The sequence below is a fragment of the Delphinapterus leucas genome, chromosome 5 (genome assembly GCF_059928025.1).
Source record: "Delphinapterus leucas isolate spDelLeu-1000000601 "Yukka" chromosome 5, BTC_Dleu_Yukka2, whole genome shotgun sequence".
In the NCBI taxonomy this organism is placed as follows: Eukaryota; Metazoa; Chordata; class Mammalia; order Artiodactyla; family Monodontidae; genus Delphinapterus; species Delphinapterus leucas.
In genome coordinates, this window is record NC_143133.1 from 123,433,186 (window position 1) to 123,456,134 (window position 22,949).

The following is a 22,949-nucleotide window of genomic DNA, read 5'->3' on the forward strand; positions in this document are numbered from 1 at the left end:
AAAAGTAGCTGTTAAGTGGCAGGGCACAGCGGTCTGGGGCCCTGGGGAGAAAGACTGGAGGGAAACTGAAATGAAAAGGGAAGCTAAAATGCTATCCATAAGAACTGAGGATTCTCTGACTGTTCCTCTGCACCACCTCAGCCAGGGGAAAACAAAGATCTTTCCAAATTGAAAGGAAAGATTTCTCAGAACAGAAAGGCAGTGTGCCAGGCACCATTCTCCGTGTTTTTCATGCAATAACTCAGCTGCTTCCTCCCACAAACTTAGGAGTCCTAGAGTGTTATTTCCCCCATATTACAATACAGAAACGGAGGCACTGAGAACTTGCTCAAGGTCATAGAACAAGACAAGAGTTGAAACTGAGATTTCAACAATAAGTCTGACTCCAAACAACACCCGATCTCCTTCCCATTCAAGTATGCCATATAAAAGCAGGATTTCCTAGTATCTACAGAAGAAAGCACTCACAGAGACAACAGTCAATGCAAAGTTAAAGTCACCATGTAATAATCAAATGCATCTATTATATTTAAACTGCTACCTGGAATCATTTTTAGAAGACTCTTAGTTCACTTGCAGAGTGTTTCTGACTTACAAGGAAGGAGAAAGCTGTGAGTTTCTACTTGCCACCACTTTCTGCTCGGGGCTTCCAAGTGTTTTGAATCTCTTTTCTTTTGAAGTGAATTTTAATGAGCCCTTAATTGTCAAAGGACTTCATAAATATTCATTAAACATTAAGAGAAGCTGTGTTTCCTTTCCCTAAAAGCTGAAAGAGAAAACAGTTATTAAGACTCCAAAGGAGAGTAGGCATGATGAAAGTCTAAGTGGAATTGTAAAGGTTCAGTATTGTATTAGATATTTATCCAAATGGTTCATATCATTCGAACACTTAAGAAAATTCTTAATGCAAAAAGATACTTTTCTTTTTGCCTTTATGAGAAGTCCTCCACAGTACCACCTCTGTTGGAGATATTTTCATTCTTATCACTCATCCAATTCTAAATGATCCAAAACATTTCACTAACTCTTTATGATGCCTTCTGCACCACTGAACAGTAAAATGGTTATGATGTTGGGAGGAAGTGATTTTGATCTAAATCAACAGGGCAGGCCCAGCTATTATGAAAGTGCCACAAACCTTTTTCTTAAAAAAAAAAAAATTTCACACTGGATTTGAGTCTTCAAAGAAAGCATTCCCAAAGTATTGCATTTTACATCTATCCTACACAGCAGTCAGGGAATATTATCATACAGATTGACTTCTCCTGACCAAGCCATAGCCTCAAATATTTCCTTGTTGCCTAAAGGTGGGAGATGTTCACAAGATATCATGGCCATGCCGGTGTTCCCAAGGTCAGCCTAGGAAATGCAAACCGCCTGGCAAGTCAAACATTAACTCCATGAGAACAAATCTCTCCAAACCCCACCACATCTGATTCACTGAATCAGTCTGAAAAAAGGTAACTGTAAGAAAGGGGAAAATGTTTGCTATTTTCAGATGTACAGCAATGATTTTCTTCCCTTTTCTCTTAAAACTTTTGTCCCTTCAACCAAGAGAGATAAACGTGTAAGTTTCTATAAAGACACCTCCCAAAAGTCTCTCAATTTTGAAAGTAACCAACTTGTCATTATCACACAACCAGAAATAAAAGATACATCAGTTAAATTTGGAGAAAATGAGACATAAATATTGAGAAAACGAATATGCTTATTTAATGGAGTCCCTAGTTCTACCATTTCCCAAATGAGACAAACACAGAATCCTAATTCATTTAAATGTTTTTTTAAAATTTTTATTAAAAAATAATCAGATAATTTTTGTTTTGTATTCGATTATAAAATATGTAAATAATTCAAATAGTTATTAAATTCTTAAAATCATTTCCACGGGTACTTTGTAATTTTCACGTCCTAAAGTTTGGATTGAACTGGGGGGCAGGTGAGGCGGGGAGAGGGGGCACATCTGTAATGACTATTTAATAAGCTATGCTTTGTGGCTAAATAATTATATATTATGTTTATAAATACTCTCATTCTTTTCAAATTAAAAAATAAAATCAAAACTTTGTTTACCTACAATGTCCAGTAAGCACAGAAACATTTTTTACTACCTGAATTCAGAAACACGTGACACAAGACAGTGGGCCACAAATATGATGCAGGAATAGAATAATACAACTCGGGGGCAAAAAATGCTGAAGAAAATTATCCCCTGCGGTATCCACTAGATATATAGTAATTTTTTTTAACAGACTAAGTTGTTATTGGTTCATTATGATTATGCTACCACCTTCCAGATGAATATGTATTGTGATATAAACAAATTTAAAAAATAAAAATGAAAAAGTATATGGTTTTCTAAATGTCTGTTTAATAATTTAAAGTTCAGAATAAAAAACTCAGTTTTTAGTCCCATGTAGTTAGCATCAATATACATGAAAAACGTCTTGGTGAAGGATGTAAACACTAAAAACCTGTATTTTTTCTTGATTTTATATTACTTTATTCTGGTCTTATTAAGCATTACCTGATATCTGTTCTCTACCTCTTTAGATACTCAAAATGCCTTACTCTCTGCTAAATCTACAGAGCTATGCCTAAAATGCTTATGAACTGAATGAATTTGAATTGATTTTAAAATTGTGATGATTAATTTTATGTGCCAACTTGACTGGTTCGTGGGTACCCAGATATTTGGTGAAACATCATTCTGGTATTTCTGTGAGGGTGTCTGGGATGAGTTTCGCATTTCCGTTGATGGACTGCATAAAGCAGATTGCCCTCCCTAATGCAAATGGACCCATCTAATCAGTTGAAGGTCTGAACAGGACTAAAAGGCTGACTCCCCCCCAAATTAGAGGGGATTCCTCCTGCCTGATGCCTTCAAGCTGGGACATTACATTTTTCTTGCCTTCAGACTCCAACTGAAACATCAGCTCTTCCCGGGTCTTGAACCCGCCAACCTCTGGACTGAAAGGAACTACATCATTCGCTCTACTGAGTCTCCAGCTTGCTCACTGCAGGTCTAAGGACTTGTCAGCCTCCTTAATCAGGTGAGCCAGTTCCTTATGAAAAAAAGATATGTGTACATGTATTTCCTATTGCTTCTATTTCTATGGAGAACCCTAATTCAGTTATTCTTGGTGTTTCAAAGTTGCCTAAAACACCTAAGCTTCTTTTAAGTAAATATAAAAGTTTCTGTTAATTAAATCTGAATTATCTTGGGCTCTTGAATTGTGGCTTTTAGAATTTCTTCCATCTACTAAAAAGTTATAATTTCACTGTCAGCAATATAGTTTAGATCTCATGTATGTATTCAGAATCCATGCTCTATTGATGGCAATTCAGGCAGTGGAGCCCCAATGTCTCTGTGCTCAATGCAAGCTAGGACTATGAGATCATTCATAGTCTTAGTGAAATGTAAAGTGCCAACATGAGATCAAACAGCAAGGACTGAATTCAAATAACAAGTCAAAGATTTCATCCAAAGCTAAGGTGCACTCACCAACTACATGATCACAGCTCAGAAAGAGTGATTTTCCTTTTGCTGCTATAAATTTCCTTGGCAGTATCTTTCCCATCTATATCCTCTATTGGCTCAGAGATTTGTACATAGTAATCTCTTCCAACAGTGTTGCCCCTTGAGAAATCAAATTGTTAAATAAACGTCTAGGTTGAAGACCAGTTCAAGATGCTCAATTCTCCTCTACTAAATAAGGTAATAAAAATCACCAGAGGTATGAAAGCTATTGACAAAAATCTAAGCTTCAAAATACATGAAAAATATGTTGGTGGAGAACACAATCACTTAAAACTTATATTACTAAACAGATAGATATATATATACATATACCAGAACTATTACTTGAAACATTTAGACATTTTTCACTGTATGCATTCTGCATGTTTTACTAAAGAACATACTCATTTCTGGTGACTAAAGAAAAAAAAATGTACTTCAACATGTTTTCAATAAAAGAAGATGGCTGTGAAAGTAAAATGTAGAGTTTGAGGCTAGCCAGGGCAAGCTAAAGGTAAATTCTTTGTACTCTAGAGGTACTCAAGACACTTCATCCTAAGATAAATGCCTTTTTCATTCTTTCAAAATGTACCAACAAAAATGAATCAGACTTTTTTTTCTTTTCTCTTTTGCAAGGTTTTCTCTTTCAAACTTTTAAAAAAGAGTCTAGGAAAGAAAGAGTGGCAACAGTTAAGAATCGCTATGGTCCTATGGGAACATGGAGTAATACATGGTTTTTTTCCTTGTTTGATATTTGTAAGGCGAACTTCAGGGCACAATTCCCTTACTAGGCAGTAGTCAACCCCCAAGTACCCTTTTCTGAGCTCTAGTCCTCTATATTCAACTAACTATGGGGTCTCTATCATTTCATGCTAAGACGTCTTGCTGATACCAAACTCAACATATTTAAATATGAAGTCTTCCCTCCTACTTCCTGAAGACTCTCCAGCCTATCCTTGCTCTTTCTACACCTGCCCTGTCTTCAGTGTCTCTCTGATGAACATACCCACCATCTACCCAGCTGCCAAAGAGAAACCTGAGAATCTTCCTAGATGCCTCCCTCTCTCATATCCATTATACTCAACCCATCAACAACACAATCATTTTAATCTTCTAAATTTTTCTGTAATCATTCCTTAACTCTCTACTGATACTGTTAAAAGATGCTAAATGTAGCCCCTCATCATTTCTTACCTGGTTGTCTGCAATAAGCTCCAGTCTGTGCTCTCTAGCCCTACCTTCCTCCAACCATCTTATACTGTACCCATAATTACATTTTCTAACATACATGTTCATTTACTTGCTTAACTCAAACATTATTTGGGAGCACCTACCAGGTACCAGGCTCTGTTGTAGGTCCAAGGATGTAGCAGTGGAAAGAAAAAGACACAATTCCCTGCCTGACAAAGCTTACAGTTACTGGAGAAAAGAGATAAGAAGCAAAATAAACATGGAAGCATATTCATTACGTTAAGTGCAATGGAGAGAAATAAAGCAGGGAAGGGAGACAGAAGAGGTTGGGAGTGGTTGTTATTTTAAAAAGGTCAGAATTTCCTCACTGCAGAAGTCATTTCGGGGAAGGGAAAGGTGAAGAGAGTGAGCTACGGAATGGAAATGTTCCGACAGAAGAAAGAGTAGGCAAGAGTCCTGAGGTGAAAGTGTACCTGGAGGCCTTGCGGAGCAACAGGCACCAGTTTGTCCAGCAAGAGGACAGTAGTAGGAGGCGAGGTTGGAGAAGAAAGAGGGACAGATCCTAGAGGGCCCTGTGGGAACTTCTCCTCTGGTCGCTGTGCCAAGGATAGACTATAAAGGACAAAAGTAAAAACAGAGAGCAGTTAGTAGATGGTTACGGTAATTCAGGCAGGCACTGACTGTGGTTGGAACATGGCTGGCAGTGTGGAGGTGACGAGAAGTGGTCAGATTCAAGATGGGTTTTGAAGGTACTGACTGTCAGAGCCTGAATTTCCAGGAAAGTAGAGCCTAAGACAACTGCTTGCAAACAGGTAGTTTACTGGGAATGTCATCCCAGGAATCAGGAGTGCATGACCAGGGCTGTGAAACAGGGAAGAAAAAAAGTGGCAATTTGAGGAATGAGTTATCTAGCTCACTCCACTAGAGGTATCATGACCTGAGCCTCAGTATAGCCATCCTGGCTCAGCTCCTAACCTGTACTGGTCATGTCTGGCCCTTCCTTGCAAGTTGTGTGTGAGCAGACTTCCTGCCAGAGCTCTATATGATGCACCAAAGAGGCCGCAAGGCAAGAGGCCAAGAGGTGGGAGAGTATCCAGTTCCACCTATGCAATGCGGGGCAATGCCTTCATGGAACTGTTTGCCGCACCTGTGACAGCAGTGAGGGGTGGTTCCATGAGGATTCTGAAGTGGAGTACACGGGGGCCCAATATAGACAGTGTTGGAATAATTCTCTAATGGACTATATGTACTATGTGAGAGGTAAAGAAGAGATAAGGATAATGCCAAGAGTTTTGTCCTAATCAACTACAAGGATGGAATTGCCATTAACCAAAAGGGAAAACCGTGGGAAGTATGATTATGCGACTTGTAAAAGCCAGTCGTGGATCTCCGCATCCTGGGTCCACACAGAACTTTATCTCCTGTCCCCTGCTTACAATCTCAAATTAGCCACCTCACCTCCAACTCTGCAGTTATACTAAACTCGGTCCTCTGGCTACACCACACTCTCTCAGGTCTCTCTGGGATTGGGCTCAGGTTGGTCCCTCTACCTATCTAGCTTATTTGCCCAGATAATTCCTTATCAGCCTTTAATTGCCAACTCAGTTGACACCTCCTTTTTAAAAAAATTTTAGTGGCGTATAGTTGCTTTACAATGTTGTGTTAATTTCTACTGTACAGCGAAGTGAATCAGCTATACGTATACATATATCCCCTCTTTTTTGGACTGCCTTCCCATTTGGGTCACCACAGAGCACTGAGTAGAGAGAGTTCCCTGTGCTATACAGTAGGTTCTCATTAGTTATCTATTTTATACATAGTATCGATAGCGTATATATGTCAATTCCAATCTCCCAATTCATCCCACCCCCCCCCTTTCCCCTTGGTATCCATACCTTTGATCTCTACGTCTGTGTCTCTATTTCTGCTTTGTAAATAAGATGGTCTATACCAATTTCGTATATTAACGCATATATGTGGAAAATGAAAAAGCTGGTATACACCATCTTATTTACAAAGCAGAAATAGATACCTCCTTTTAAGTCAGATGCACACCTACCTATTCCCAAAGTATTCTTTGTATTTGTCTGTCTCCTTCCCAGGATGTGACCAGGGAGTATTTTCCTTGAACCCTTAGGGCATATTACAACACTGGAAGATAGTAGGTGCATAATTAAAGTATGTTAAATTAAGGAATAAATGAATGGTTTCTCCAAGTCATTCTATGTTTATTTTAAAAACACAGTATCTGTGCTCCAAACCAACTTCTCATACAAACTATTTCAATATGTCACCTCATCCTCCGAGACACTGACGATTATGTCCAAAGTCACATAAGTATGTAGTGGCAGGGCAACAATTAAAATTAAATTATTTTGATACCCATCAGAAAAGGCTCCTGCCTTTTCCCAAACAGTTAACTCTTGGACAAGATCCGAGTATAATATGCTCTAGGATATTTATAGAATTAGGTCGTTAAAGAGTAAAAATGCTTACTGCATTTTCTTTTTTTTTTACTGAAGTATAGTTGATTTACAATGTTTCAGGTGTATAGCGAAGTGATTCATTTTATATGCATACATATATATATATATATATATATATATATCTTTTTCAGATTCTTTTCCATTATAGGTTATTACAAGTTACTGAACATAGTTCCCTGTGCTATACAGTAGGTCTGTATTGTTTATCTATTTTACATATTAGTAGTGTGTATATGCGAATCCTAAAATGTATCCCTCCCCCTTGCTTCCCCCTTCCCATCTTACTGCATTTTAATAACAACATTCCATTTAACATAAAACTAAGATCATCTGGAAGTAAAATCATTGTAGTGAATCCTAAATCTTAAAAGACTCTTAAGGAGAGGGGTGATATAATCAGATCTGTGCAGTCAGCCCCATGTCACACTTACAAGTAAAAGATCTTTTCAACATGTTGTCTGTTAGCCACAGGGCTAAACGGTGGTTAATGCTGTTCACGCAGGGCAGAGGCCAGCAAACTTCTCATAGGGCTCTGCTGGCTTCATTCCATTTTAATTCTGATGGAAAATGTGAGCACATTAGTTTTAGATTCAGTACAGGTTTCCGTCGGGTAAGCTTTTTGGCCGACTAGATTCTCTGAACCTAGTGCTTCTCACTTGGAACAAATGTGCTATTCCAGAAGATGCCAGCACGTCACGTGTTACTGATGCATAACAAGATTAAGAGGAGAAATGAAAACATTCAAAATGCAAAACATACTCGGGGAAGAAATTACACAGTAAAGTGGCCTGGGAAATGCCCTCAGACGTTTTCTAACATTATTTGGAGAATGTTTTCAGGATTTAGGGGTACACCTAGGTCCTATTAAAACTGCAAAATGTTTTAAGTTTAGGGAACAAAACGGCATACAAAATCAAGCATCATTTTATAATTTATAGTGAATAAAAACCCCTTAAGGTTGAAACTTCCAAAGTTCTATTAAGTCTTTAAACAACTCATATTTAATCATAAGAAACTACAAACTAATATATACTTCTGAAACGTATGGATTAAATCAGATAGCTAGAAGTGGTGGCATTTTTATATTTTCCTAAACCAAAATTCCTTAACCAGAAAAATATGGCAGAAGACTCCACTATCTAACTCAATCACTAATCACTCCATAACTCTGCTAACGAATCTTCCATGAATTTCCAATGCCTGTGGGATAAAGTTCAAACTTACTCACGAAGCAACATAACTTAGTCCAGAGTTCTCAAACTTCAGCCGCACACCAGTATCACCTGGAGGGCTTGTTAAAACAGTTTTCTGGACTCACTCCCTGGAGTTTTTGATTCAGTAGATCTGGGTTGGGACACAAGAATGTATATTTCCAACAGGTTCCCATGTCATGCTGATGCAGGGACCACAATTTGAAAACCACTATCTAGTAACAATCTAGCTTTGGGGGGCCATTCAGCTCCCTACACCAACTTCTGGCTCTACACATTTTCTCATCCTCTGATTTTGTGTGAACTATTCCAATCACTTTATGTTTATAGGTTCTAGAGTTAAATGAAAGAACTCTTACTTAACCTGTGCTCTGCGGGGCAACTGTATTTGTATGCTGTCACAACCACAGTCCAGCTGACCCTGAATCAGCTTTAGCATCCCTTGTTACTCATACTCTGGTGTACAAATCTCAAGGCCCTGGGGTCATTTTCCCGTCCTGATGATGGCCATGGCCCTGAGTGGGAGAAGCACGAAACAATATTCTGGGGAAAAAATGTTTTTATTATGACTATGAGCTTCTTCTATCTGACAAGGGCTTGTCAGTGCGGGCAATTTCCCAACTACTCTACAGGAAAGGCATTTCTGCTATAATAACAAGTAGAAAAGCAGTGGGTGCCTCTGATTCAGGAAGGAGCCCTCCTAGCCTATAGCCATGCTCTCTGTCCCCGAGACAATCTTTTAATCGGTGTAGGGAGAGTTCATGATAAAGATCCATAGGCAAATTAACAGATTCTCACAAGGCCCAGATGCAGAATTATGAACAGCAGCTGTCCCAAGAAGATATCTTTTCCCCTTAATTGAACAAGCGAGGTTGCAGGCGGGCTACTCTGCTAAATTTTTAACAAAGGAAAAATGATCTGATTTTAACCAGAACCAGTGGTAACTCCTAATCACAAGGAATTTTTCTCATAAACCAACTAATAAAATAACAAAGCTGCCTCACTAAAATTCTGACTTCAGAAGTAATATACTATTATAGTTGATAGCAGAAATAGCAAGTAACAGTCAATACAGGAGCCCGAATTCAGTATTTCATTTGTAGAGAACCTTTTCTGGAATCAAAGTCTTCAATTATTAGAGGAAAGGAAAACCCATAATGCTTTCTAGCTGAAAGGGGGATAGGGGTGTGGATATGTCCTCGATTTTGTTTTGGGTCATATCTTGTATTATATAAAATTCTACAAATATACCAAAAAAAGAGAATACTAGGTTCTCACAACTCTTTTTTATAAAATTTTAAGGGATTTTTTTTATCATTAAGGAACAAAATATTATAGAATGGAGCCAAATGAGGACCAATCCCTTCTCCTCGCATATTCCCCACTATCCTAAATTGGCTTCTTATCTACTCCTATTAATATTTTAGGAGCTTTATAGAAATATAATTCACATGCCATAAAATTGACCCATTTCACGTGCTCACTTCAATCCTTTTTAGTTTATGTACAGAGTTTTGCAATCATATCATAATGTAATGTCAGAACATTTTCATAACCCCCCAGACAAGCCCCATAACCCTAGGAGTCACTCCCCATTCCTGCGCACAGCCTCCCACCCCTGGCAACTTGGGGCTACTGACCTGCTTTCTGTCTGTATAGTTTTACCTTCCAGACTTTTCACATAAATGGAATAAGACATGTGGTCTTTGCATCTGGCTTCTTTCATGAAGCAATACTGCTTTCAAAGTTTATTCATGTTATATAGCAAGTATCAGTCCTTCATTCCTTTTTATTGCCAAAGAATGTTCTATTATATAGATATACAACATTTTGTTTATCCATTCATCAGCTGGTGGACATTTGGGTTTTTTCCACTTTTTGGCTATTATGAGTAACGCTGCTGTGAACATGTGTGTACAAGCGTTTTGGGGACATTAGGTTCTCATTTCTCTTGGGTAGACACCCAGGAGTGAAACTTCTGGGGCATATGGTAACTGAACGCTTAACAGTGTTAGGAACTGCCAGACTGTTTTCCAAAGTGGCTACACCATTATTTCCAGAAGTAGTGTATGAGGGTTTCAATTCCCCCACATCCTTACCAACACTGGTTATTATCTTTTTGATTGTAGCCGTCCTAGTGGGTGAACTAGTATCTCGTGGTTTAGATTTGAATTTTACCGATAGCTAATGATGTTGAGCACCTTTTCGTACGATCACTGGTCACCTGTATATATTCTTTGGAGAAATGTCTGTCCAAATCCTTGCCCATTTTTAAAAGGGGTTATCTTTTTATTATTGATTTTTAAGAGTTCTTTATATAACTGGATTCAAGTCCATTATCGGATATATGATTTGCAAATGTTTTCTCCCATTCTGTGGGCTCTTTTTTCACTTTCTTGGTGATGTATTTTTATTTGATGATCCATTTTATTATTTTGTTGCTTGTGCTTTTGGCATCGTATCTAAGAAACTATTGCTTAACCTTATGAATATTTCTATATAATTACTATTTAGATGTAAAAATCGTGTATGAATTTTCATATGGTAGAAGCAACTTAGGTTCCAGCTAACAGTGGTTAAGGGTTCCCATTTCTCCACATCCTTGCCTAGACTTGATAACCTCAGAGTTATTTTGCCTATTTCTTGACTATAAGTTGGTAGCTCATATTACTTTAACTTGCATTTCTCTATTTATTTAGTTTCTTTTCCTATATTTCCATCTTCTCTGTTAACGGCCTGTTCGTGTATTCTGACATTTTGTATTTCTCTCATTATTGAAGACATTCTTTATATATAATTGATATTAAATATTCCTCAGTTACATGTCTTGTAACATGCTTTACAAGCATGTGAGCTATCCTTTTGCTTGTTTGTTATTTGCTTTGTTGAACTATTATTAATTTTACTGTTAAGAAATTCTAAAATCATTTCTTTATGATCTGTGTTTTTTGCAACTTTTTTTTAACTTTAAGCTATACAAACATTCTACTCGAAGAGATGTGGTATTGTATAGCTACTAATGGAATGGACACAAGAACCAAGCTGTCTTGATTTGAATCTAGATTTTACCGTGTATTACTTTGTAATCTGAAACAAATTATTTAACTTCTCTGAACCTGCTTCCTCATTTATAGGATAGGGGGAACAAAAGCACCTATCTCATGCTGTGTGGCATTTAAATGAGTTAGTAAACTGTTTAGAACAATACATGGAACATTAGCTATTATTATTTTCTTCTAAACACTTTCACTTTTTGAATTTTACCTTTAGCTTTCTGATATACTTGGAGATGATTTTATACATGGTATGAAGTGAGGTTTCCAAACAGTCCACTTTTGCCCACTGATCTCCAATGTCCCCTCTGACACATTACTTCCTTATATATATGATTCTCTACCATGTTCCATATAAGTCTACAGCTACCCTAGGCCACACCACACTATTTTAATTACTATAGCTATTAAACTGTAAAACCATAGTAAGTTTTTATATCTAGAAGAGCAAGTATACCTAACTTGCTCTGTGCTGAACATCTACAAATGCGGGCATTTACAAGTGAAAGGATAACAACGCTGACATTTGTATCCTTGGATTTGTGAATTATAAAATCACAAACAAAATACGTCAGTTATTGTCTATTAGATGACTAGTATTTCATGTAACTATAAGAATGCTGCTTTCTTTTTAACCCCTAGACCATTTTGATTATTTTGTAAATAATAAGGTAATGATTCACTGAAAGCCACAGGAATAATAAACAAAAAGTCTAGACTAAGAAATAAAACATTATAGAACTTTTTTTGGGTGGATGGGTAATTTTGCTCATTTATCTTGTAAGTAAAAATAGGGGATATGAAATCCTCAGCAGAAATTTCAAACTCCTTAAAAAGCAAATACAAAACCCAAAACAAAGCCCCAAAACAAAGGACCAAGTATTCTCACACTCGGTTTGCAAAATCACAGCATGGATTCAGAGTTACTGAAAAACTAGTCAATGGAGAGGTAGAAAAATTAGGATAAACACCACAGAAGTTTTACCTGGTGAAGACAGTTCATCAATTATTCTAAAATATTCTGCAGCAACTTTTCAAAACCGTAAAACACAACGTGTAAATCTAAAGGATCCCTGTGCAAGTGATATCCTACAATGGGAAGGAACGATGACCTTGTAATTTTAGCATTAAGAAATAAACATGGAGAGGTGCGGGCACTCACTCTTAAGGGGTAAAGCTGCGTATCACATTGCTCATTTGCAGTCATAGCTACTCAGGATATTTTACAAGCAATCTCTTTAGATTAACATTTGCAGGAAATCAGGAAGAGGCAAAAACGGGAAGGATGCCCCATTCTTCAAGGCAAGATGTAATTTTTTTTTCCTAGAAAATAACTCAATTGTGTTCCTGATTTTACCTTCTCCTCACCTCAGATGGTGAGGTACTGTGGCTCAGAAGAAACTGCATATAAGTGGCATTCCCGTGAGCACTAAATTATGACAGCCTAAATGTGCTTGAATATACAGTACTTTTTTACAAACTAGTACGTATTATAGTAAATGGGAAAATAGAAGCAAAGTTATCAGCTCTGAGCTTATTCATACACTGGAATATTCATTTCTGGTGGCGGTGGTAGTGTGTTTTTGTAATTTGTCTCTTAAATAAAATGTTCACGTGGCAAAGACTCCGGCTTTCCAAACATTCTGCCTAAATATTATAGCAATCCTCAAGTCAAATTTAAATGTAATTCTTCAAAGAACAAGAACAAAAACTCTGGAATCCCAAGTTCTGGTTCTGCCACTAGAAGTAATAGTGAGACTTTAGACAAGTCACCTAACAACTGTGTGCCCCTGTTTCCTCCCTTGTGAAAATAAGAAAACACAAGCAGATCATTAGAATTAACTGGGTCTTGCTCAAATAGGAGTGTAGGTGCCTGCAGTAATTTATTTTTACTGGGCGTACTTTAGGTTGTGCAGATGTTTGTTTATATAATGGCACTTTATTTTCTGTTGAAGAAAACCCTCCGCTGCATCATCCCACACACAAACTACTTCCGCTCTTACTTGAAAGGAAATTCCTTTTCAAGGTTCACAGTACATTAGAGACAGCTGCATTGCTGAGCTTCCTCCAGAAACTTTAAAAAACTTCAGATGTAGCCCATGCATGACATGGATCATGAAACAAGACAATCTCAAGCACTTAGACTGCCCCTTCTCTTACCCTCTTTTAACGCTATATTTTCTGTGTGTGTGTGTGTGTGTGTGTGTGTGTGTGTGTGTGTGTTTTAAATCAAGTTCCTGAGGGAATGCAGGAACTTTCTAAAGAAGTGACTATCTTGAGTGCTAATTTCCAAAGCAAGATAAGGTAAAAAGTACATTTCCATTTAATGACATTACAACAACAGACAGTCACTACCCTATTAACTTCCAAAGAGGCAATCCTCACTTCAGACCACACATTCCCTGGGTATGTTTCCATATTGCCCTGGAACTCATTAAGTGTTTGTCTGGAAAACTCAATTCTGGACTCAGGACCAGTAAAACAAGAATACCAAACTAGGTAAGAATTCTGGCATAGAACTTTTCCAGCAGAAGCAAAGAAGCGAGTTATGACTTGGTTTATTTCAGAACAGTCACCAAAACTGCCTATATAGCTACAAAGACAAACTACTTGCATTGGGAATAACATGTTGAATATAATTGGAGGTGGGTGCAGGGCTCAGGAGTATGGTGCTTTCTGAGGGTAGCTGATAGAGCCAAACTCTGAAAAGATTTCCAAGAGCCTACCAGGTGTCCAATGACAAGCTGGATACAGAAATTACTTAATTAATGTACCTGAGAAAGAGATGGGAAATTTGGGATTCACTTTCTTGTTTCACTCTGCAAGAAATCCTTCACTCCAGATTTGGATTGTTCCAAGTAAATTAAGACTTATGACCCCTTCTTTATCATTAGTGGCAATATTTTAATAATGCTAGGACAACTGTTTCATTAAACAACAGGTCATACTAATGTAATATTTTATGAAAGGACATCTAAACCAGATATGTGGGTAAGTTACTTTTGAAAAAACTTCTGACAATTCCTTTTAAATACCATTAATAAAATAGGTTCTTCTTTTGGTCAGAAAAAGGGGGTTAGAGGTTCTGCCTGCAGGTAAAGAATGAACTGAAATTTATTAACTCTAATCCCGTGTGTACCAAATCCCTTGGGGTAGCTTAATCAACTGCAGCTTTCTGGGCTCAGGTCCCAAAGACTTGGTTTAGTAGATTTGGGATGGGGTATAGGGAACTGCATCTTTAAAGTGACCTATGATGACTGTGATGTAGGAAATACACTGAACCATGCTGTGAGGAAAACTGCAGACTTCTTGTTTCTCAGATGGATCAGTGTTGATTACACACGGCTTGTCAATTGATTCCCCTTCAATAGCCATTGCAGCAAACCCTCACTCAGCCTCACAGGAACATCTGCATAAAATCCTCAAGTCCCTCCAGTGAAGCCAGAAAGAGGAGGAAAATCAACTGATCCTGAATTCTGGTCTCTCCTGCCACAGTGCACCAAGCTGCCACAAAGAAAACACATTGGCCAACGGCTATATTATTGTTGGCAAGCACCAAACTTTGCTCAAAACCTTTACAAATGAAACCCAGCTGCTTAAGCTCAATACCAGATGTCTTCTACAATGTGTGGCTTTGATAGATTAAATTGAGCATAAGAAAGAGATGAAATATATGAAAATCTAATTTGCAAGATGTTTGTCATTAAGTCTACTTAACAAAAAAAGACAGAAAATTTTTATATTTTTCACTATAAGAGGTTAAGTAGGGTAGATTAACAATATTCATAATAGCTATTAAAATGCATGTTATGAATAAACTGTTTAGTGTATATTTTAAAAATCCAGTCAAAAAACAATCTCCAAAAATGCCCAAGAATGTCTTATGCCTGTAAAATCATGTGATTTAGCATGAGGGTCCTTTTCATTTAAACCCATTCCCCAATTTGAACATGTTTTCACCCAGGGCATAGGAAATTAAGTAGGAAATATTTAGTGATATTCTCCAATTTCAATAAACTGTCATAATCCTATGAAAACATACATATAAAAAACGTGTGTGGATATGTATCATATGTACAAGAAAGTATGGAAGTAAAAAGGCAATTTGTTTAGGAGCCTCAATTAAGTGGCATCTATACTTCTGTTACCATGTCACAATGAAACACTTTTTCTGTTGTTTTCCAGGTCACTGCACAGTTCTCAATAACTCAGCTGATTTCAGAGCCTAAATTAAACTCAGAGCCACTCAAATATTCCTCCAATGAACTGCTGCCCATTCCCTGACTTAAATGAGCTAATAGTTAAAGGGCAAATATAGCATATTACTCTTACATTAACCTTTTTCTTTTTGCAAAACAGAAACATGAAAAGCATAATGGAATTCAAAAGCAATAAACAATTGAGCATGTTAACTCTAACCAAGACAAACATTCAGTTGAGATTTAGCTCCATAAAAGAGTGCATTATCATTTTAAGTACACACGATTACAATTGGCAGGTTATTATTTTTTCAGATTTGAAAAATATTGTCTAAAGTTTTCTTTTAGAGAAATCAAAATAAAGGTAAACATTTTAGCAAAGACATAGTTTGATCATGAATATTTCTACAAACATAGTAACAGAAAGATAATTTCATACAAAGTTTATAAAACAAACCTGGCCTCACATTTTCTGATGCTGTATACTATTGGCCTTGGCATAGTTTATAGTTAAAGGAAAACAGAAATAACCACAAAAAATGTTAAGATGCCTTATTATATTAAATTGTCTCACACTTGGCTGATATCAATGCAGTTCTCATATCACAAAAGTTCCAAATTGATGCAAAACTGATTCCTTACCTGGAAAACTCCCATTAAAACTGTGAAGATACCAAGTCGAATATGGGGACATTATGTTCCCACATTATGACCACAGGATACTCTCAGGCAGTAAAAACCTATGCACCAAAGCCAGTTTTCTGCGTGTACTCAAGAGGTTTCTAAAAAGTGAATTCGATATGTACGTTCATTCTCCTCTGGACTCCAGAAGGGATCAAAAGCATAGTTTCAGACACTCAAGTTCCCAGAATTTGATCAAATGAAAGATGTATACTGCTAGCCACAAACTTGTGGCCTTTTAGGGATCATAATGCAAAATTTATGAGATGTTCTTTGTGAGACATAAGGTTTGCAACTACTGTTTCAATAAAGGAGTAAAAGTTGTATGTAACAATACGACAAAACTGAAGTCTGCCAAGAGAGTACACTACTTGTTTCGTATGTTATTTTTTGCCACCACTTGATATCTTGAATTTCTTCAGCATCTTTTTTTTAAAGAACAACAACAACAACAAAAATCATACCCCTCCATTTACTATTAAAATAATTCTATAGAAACTACAGAAATATATTACTATAATTCTGGTAGTAACATTTCCTGGATACCAAAGTTCACGTAAAAATAAAGTGTTTTTTATAATTTTTCTACACATATAGCTAATAAGTCACTTAGTAGCCAACAGGAATTCATTATAAACAAAGGAATACTAGAAGTATTCATATTGCTATTATTAATGACAGTAGCAGCTATACTAGACGTTTCTGATTATCAACCTAACCCAAAACCTCTTCTAGAAAAAACTTCCACTGCCCACTGTTATTATTATCTGTTATTGTCTGATGACCATCTTGGTATTGAGTGACTACACATCCCACCTGGGTTACATTCCATCATTGTTAGGGTCAGCAGTCAATCAAATTCTCTCTCCAGAAAGTTAAAAATAAGAAACAGTGAAACATTTATCAGTTAACTCTGGAGAGCTAAGCAAAAAAGGTCTTGGAATATCAGGAAATGCAGACACTACTTTGGGTCGTGTGTAAAATAATGAGTATGTCTAAGGAGGCAGACTCCTCTATATGCCAAGTATTGTGCTATGCACTGGGGATTCAGCAATAAATAAAATGGGTGTGGTCTTTCCTCTAAGAAGGTGAGCTTCCAGCAGGAGAGTGACAGGTATAATGATACATCATGATACGTACCATACAAGAGAAATAAAACTTACAATGAGGGATTATATGAAGGGGATCTCATTTAATCTGGATTGTTAAGGAAAAGTTAACTTAGTGACATTTAAGCAAATGGATAAGCAGAGTAGAAAAGCAAAGAACTTTCCAGGCTGTGGAAAGAGCATGTGTGAAACACCTGAGGAGAGAGGAGTTTGGATCATTCTGGACAGGAAAGGCTTGATAACCGCTGAGCAGTGAGGTGAGCCAGGGCCTCGCTGATGCCAAGCCTGGAAGGCCGTAGAAAGGTCTGGATTTTACAACGCAAGGAGTGTCTGCTAAAGACCTTTAAACAGAAAAAAGGGAAAAGACATCCAGAGGGAAGAAGGGAATGTCCTCTGGGTCCCACGGGGCCTGTGTTTCCTTTAGCTTTTCTTTATGTCTTCATTCGACTTCTTCCTCTACTTAAGTTTCTGTTCTTTTGCCCAAAAAATATCAATACTAACAATGTGATTTTATACACATTATGAATTAATATGGAAGTTAACTAATTATGGAAGGAATGCAACAGAGATGACATCAAGCAAGAAATCAGTTAATCCAAAAGCCCCAGATTCTCCAGTGTTACAGGAAAAGTGCTGGGGCCTAGAAATAAGAACGAGGTTATTCTGAGCTCATAGTCACAAAATCGTAGGTAGATATTTTAATAAGAATAGTTACACACACACACACACACACACACACACACATCGATTACGATGGCAGAGTAACTGTTTTACAGATAGAAGAGAATATAATAATCAAGACCAAAAGGGTCCATCTAAACCTAAAATGTAGCATAAGAAAGCTTGATAGACAATTTAGCTGATTTTAATTGTCAGTACTTTGTCTTACTTAAAGATTTGCCCAATGTCCTGTATGAGTTCTAAAAATAAATCCACATTTGGAAAGTTAGGGGAAAAAACATATTCACAAATTTGTTCCTGGCAGTTCTAAGTCAATAGAAGAGTGGTAAAATGTTATTTCATATTCAATTGACTCATAGACCAAAAAAAAAACAAAAATAAAAACGAATGTGAATTACTCTGATCTTTCTAATACTATGATTCTTCCAGAAGCCTTCAAGTATTTGTAATTTAAAGATTAAATTATCTATGCACAGATATTGAGAGATATGTATGCTTTACATACATGGTTGCCACCACTACATATTCAAAGAGGATAACTTCTCATAACAAAAGGTAAAACCAGATAATGTGAGTTTGCACTCAATAGTTACGTGAATGTCTCTTATCCAATCTACTCTGCAGAATTTAAGGTGAGAACTATAATTTAGCCACTTTCCTTCCAGGTAAATTACCACAGGTCAAATTTCTTACATCTGTGATGCTCACCACAGCATGCAGTTACTGCCAATTAACAGCCAGAGATTAACTGTTGGAAGTGTCACAAAAGAGCTGTAGTAGAAAACATTTTAAACACAGAACCACATTTATGCATTTAACAGCTGTGTCCGTCTAACAGTGCAGATTTTCACTATATTTTGCCATATGGTAACGAGGATCATTTCCACTTAAAAATATTACCAGGGCTTCCCTGATGGCGCAGTGGTTGAGAGTCCGCCTGCCAATGCAGGGGACGCGGGTTCGTGCCCCGGTCCGGGAAGATCCCACATGCCGCGGAGCGGCTAGGCCCGTGAGCCATGGCCTCTGAGCCTGCGCGTCCGGAGCCTGTGCTCCGCAACGGGAGAGGCCACAACAGTGAGAGGCCCGCGTACCGCAAAAAAAAAAAAAAAAAAAATTACCAAAGGTCTTCCCTGGTGGCACAGTGGTTAAGAATCCGCCTGCCAACGCAGGGGACACAGGTTCGAGCCCTGGTCCGGGAAGATCCCACATGCCGCAGAGCAACTAAGCCCGTGTGCCACAGCTACTGAGCCTACACTCTAGAGCCCGTGAGCCACAACTACTGAGCCCGCAAGCCACAACTACCGAAGCCCGCGCACCTAGAGCCTGTGCTCCGCAACAAGAGAAGCCACCGCAACGAGAAACCTGTGCACCGCAATAAAGAGTAACTCCTCCTCGCTGCAACTAGAGAAAGCCCGCACGCATCAACGAAGACCCAACGCAGCCAAAAATAAATATAATAAATTTTTTTAAAAAAATTACCAAAAATTGACACCCTAGAGCAATATCACCATTTTAATTTTGAAACTACACATTCACAGCCATGTTTGTTATTCTCCTGTTACTGCATTTCCTATCTGCCTTAATTCTAGTGAAAAAACTTAACAGATTTTTAAAAAAATTTAAATTAGTGTCAACCAGATCAAACACAAATATTACAATAGGAAACCTATGGAATATGACCTGGCAATGAAGAAGCAGGATGTAAAATCTGGGTTACATAAAACTGCAGGGGCCACGGAGACTGGGACCTGCTTTTGTTCATTGGGTTTAGGGATTTTCCTGTATTCCAAAAGAGCTAATTCCTACTTCCTATCTCGCCTTTTTTTCCGGGAACTCTTTGTTGATATAGAATTACTCCTAAAGAACAAAAGTTGCCTGCCAATTTTTATTTTATTCTAATTGCTGTAATAATCTATTACCTTGATTTTACAGTAGGGCAGGGTGCTGTGGAAATTTTCACATATACATTTAACAAGAAGCTAAATAAAATCTCACCTTTTAAAATGCCAGAGCATGAGGCCCATCCACGTCAGGAAGGGCACATTGTTGCCACCAATGTGTTAGAACAACAAACAGAAAGAGTCCTTTAGTTTTTAGGTCTGTCAATCTATCACCTTTATAACCTCACTAAATTCCTTTGGCAGAACTTAAGAAGAATGGTAGTGACCAAAATGATGCCTCAATACTGTTTACACATTGCACTATATTCATTAGTATTGCCTGTAATTCTCCACTGTGTTTTGAGAATAAAGGGGCAAGGTAGTATCAATAGCTCAATCTTTAAAATACTACATTTGAAGTAGAAATGAACACTACAGATTTTCACCATTACAGGTCATATTTTCAGTTTTAGAAGAAGGCATTTCCACATTTCACGATCCCGAGTTTTAAAAAATGCATTCCTGAAGAAACCACAATGTGCCAATATAAAAAACACAAAGTTCAAAACCTACCAAGATGTACCCTTGCTTCCCTTTTTCTAAGCCTGTGTCTTTTCAAGTAAAACACTGAAGATAAGATATAAGCAATGATAAGATTTAGGTTGATGAATCACACCACACCACACCACCCCCCACCCCCCACCCCCGCCCACAGGCCACCTTAGCTACTCTGTTCCACGTGTGAAGCGTTCTCCTTTCCACTTATTGTGACTTTGCAGAGCCTTGTACCATTTAAAGTAGAATTGGAATACTGTACGTATTCCTTCCATATAGAACTTTTAGGTTTCCATATACTTAAATAACTAAATATTTGTATTAGCCTGAAGCACAGACTCTCCAAATGTCTCAAGTTGTCATTTTGAAACACATTCACTTTAAATGAGTATTTAAGGTCTCAGTACATTAATCTTGGCTTTGCCATTCACTTAAGAAGTCATGACCACTTCCTTTGTCTGTGCTTCATATTTACCTATCTTTGTGATAATCATTCTCACTGAAGTACATGTAGAATTAATAATCATAAAGCATTACAAGTTATCAATGAATATTTAACTTCTATAGTCAAGGTTGCTTAGTCTTGATTGAGCTTATAGTCCCTGTCTACAGCACATTCTGTTTTCATCCAGGCAAAATAAAAAACAAACAAACATGAAACTTATTTTTTTATAAGGCTACAGGTAGAGAAATTCCTCAAAAAAAAAAAAGTTAAAATTTCACTAGTGACAAAGCTGGGACTATAAATTGGGATTCAGTACGTTAATCACACTAAGATGAGCTATGGAATTCTTTTAAAATCTTGTCTCAGTTTACATTTCCAGATTGACTGTCTCCTATTCCTGCATAGATTAGCATTATTACTAATGATACTAATAGCAAAACTTCAGACAATACTATGCACCAGTTACTATTCTAAATGCTTTATGTGTATTTACTCATTTAATAATCAAATCATTCCTATGGTTAGTTATTATTACTATGCCTATTTCACAGTTGAGAAAATCAAGGCACCTATAAGACACCTCATTTGAGTTTACACATCTAGTAAGTGGTAGAGCTAAGATTCAAACTCAGGCATTCTGGGTCTGGAGTTCATACCCTTAACCACTATGCTACAGAATAAACTGAAAGACACACACAGACGCACACAGGCACTCACGTGAAAGGGCTCTGGACAGGGAGTTAAAAAGGTTACGCTTGGTAGAAGAAAGCAGGGAATGTCTCTGGGCTTCAACCTTCTCACTGGAAAAGTAAACCAACTACACAATACTATTTTAAGGTGTAATCTAATCCTACCATTTATGATTCAAAGATTCAGTCTGTAACATACAGCCTTTTCACTTTTGACTGACATAACTCAATAATTAATTCAGGTATTCATATGTTTCAAGGAAAATGCTAAAAGAGAATGAAAAATTACCCTTAGGAAATCAAGAAACAGCAGTAGCATGAGTAGAGGAATAAGAATTTCACCTCATATATGTCATGTTTGAGTTTCCTGGAACATTCTTAAGAAAGTTTCCCTGAGGTCTTTCTATCTCTTCTAGAAGGTACCAGATTATAACAATTTTTGGAAAACAAACTAGCAAACCAAGTAAATGAACTACATGTTGTTCCTTCACATCAATACACAAAATTCCTTTTGAGTTACACTTATCTATACCAGAAATTAAAAGCACTTTTCATGGAGCCAAGCCACAATACCTAAATAGTGTCATGGAATACTCTGAGATTATGAAAACATTCATCTTTAAGTGCCAATCAAAATACATGCCAGTTGGTAATACATGCTTCCAAATAAATAGTATTGCCAAATTCGTTCTATAAAATGCGTTCACAGGTATATGAGGGTGAACTGTAAATGCATTTTGATCTCATACATATTCCCTTGTCACCTGGCTTAATTTTATAAAGCCACTATTTCCTTATTTCCAACCTTGTGACTCCCTTGTTGCAAATCACTGTCACAGATAATTGTTTCCTATTCATGAAGTTACCTTTCTTCTAACTTGAAAATAGCTCACCTACTTTTATAATTACTCTTTTAGTTAAAATAATTTTTTAAAATTGCCATCCTTTAGTCAACTGTATACAAGAATAATTCTGCTGGACAAAATGATCACTAAGCAAGCCCCTGTTCTTAAATATGGATAAACATCTGACATATTCACAAATTACAATTATTGCCATTATAAAACTACAGATTTACTCAATGCATCCATATAAAAATGACAATGAACTTCAAAGTTAATTAGCTAACGTATAAAAAATCTAACAGTATTCAAACTAAAATGATCAAAACAAGTTTATTAGAATTTTTGTTTTCTTAAATTCTTCACATATAAACTGTCACCGTATGTTGACAATCAACTTCATACTC

General features: G+C 37.1%; 1 protein-coding gene across 1 annotated transcript in view; it reads right to left on the reverse strand.

Moving 5' to 3' along the window:
- The window catches only part of BMPR1B (bone morphogenetic protein receptor type 1B), a 118,871-nt gene that overhangs the window by 95,506 nt on the left and 416 nt on the right, over window positions 1–22,949 (reverse strand). The window lies entirely within an intron of this gene.